Below are 1173 nucleotides of genomic sequence, written 5' to 3'. Positions count from 1 at the left end.
TTAGGTTTTGGTTTAGGGTTATTGTTAGTGTTCTCCTTAGATTTAGGGTTAAGGTTAGTTTTAGAGTTTGTGTTAGGTATAAGGTTAGTGAAAGGTTTAGGTTAGGGTTTGGGTTAGGTTGGGTTAAGGTATGGTTAGATTTAGGGTTTGTGTTAGGGTTAGGGTTAATGTTAGGGCTAGTGTTACTGTTAGGGTTATGGTAAGGGTTAGGGTTTGTGTTAGGGTTAGGGTTTAGGTTAGTGTTATGGTTAGGGATAGGGTTAGCATTATGGTTAGGATTAGGGTTAGAGTTAGTGTTAGCATTAGTGTTAGGATTAGTGTTAGGGTTATGATTATTGTTTGTGGTAGGTTTTGGGTTAGTGTTAATGTTAGCATTAGAGTTAGGGTTAATGTTAGCATTATTTTTAGGGTTAGGGTTTATGATAGTGTTAGGTTTAGGTTTAGGATTAGAATTAAGGTTAGAATAAGCATTAGGTTTTGTTAGGGTTAATGTTAGGGATAGCATTATAGTTAAGTTTATGTTTAGTGTTAGGGTTAGTGTTAGTGTTAGGTTTTGGTTTGGGTTAGTGTTAGGTTGAGGGTTAGGGTTAGTGTTATTTTTAGGGTTAGTGTTATATTAGGTTTATGTTTAGTGTTAGGGTTAGTATTAGTGTTAGGTTTTGGTTTGGGTTATTGTTAGGTTGAGGGTTAGGGTTAGTGTTATTTTTAGGGTTAGTGTTATATTAGGTTTATGTTTAGTGTTAGGGTTAGTATTAGGGTTAGGGTTAGAGTTAGGTTTAGTGATCTGGTTAGGGTTATTATTAGGGTTAGGATTAGTATTAAGGTTAGGGTTAGAGTTATTTGGTTAGGGTTAAGGTTAAGGTTATGGCTTGGGTTATGGTTAGAGATAGTGTTATGACTAGCATTAGAATTAAGTTTAGCCTTAATGTTAGGGTTAGCATTAGGGTTATGGCAACTATTAGGTTGATTGTTAGTGTTAGGTTTAGTGTTAGGGTTAGGGGTTGAAATAAGCTTAGGGTAAAATTTAGCTTTAGTGTTAGGGTTAAGGTTAGTGTTAGTTTTAGAGTTAGGTTATATTTAGAGTTACAATTAGATTTAGGTTTAGGTTTAAGTTTAGATTTAGGGTTAGTGTTAAATTTAGTGTTAGAGTTAATGTTATGGTGAGGTTTAGGG

Source organism: Marmota monax, unplaced genomic scaffold (assembly GCF_021218885.2).
Source record: "Marmota monax isolate L192 unplaced genomic scaffold, Marmota_monax_Labrador192_F-V1.1 WCK01_AAM20220418_F8-fsc00257, whole genome shotgun sequence".
Taxonomy (NCBI): domain Eukaryota; kingdom Metazoa; phylum Chordata; class Mammalia; order Rodentia; family Sciuridae; genus Marmota; species Marmota monax.
Note: the sequence above shows the minus strand (reverse complement) of the source record.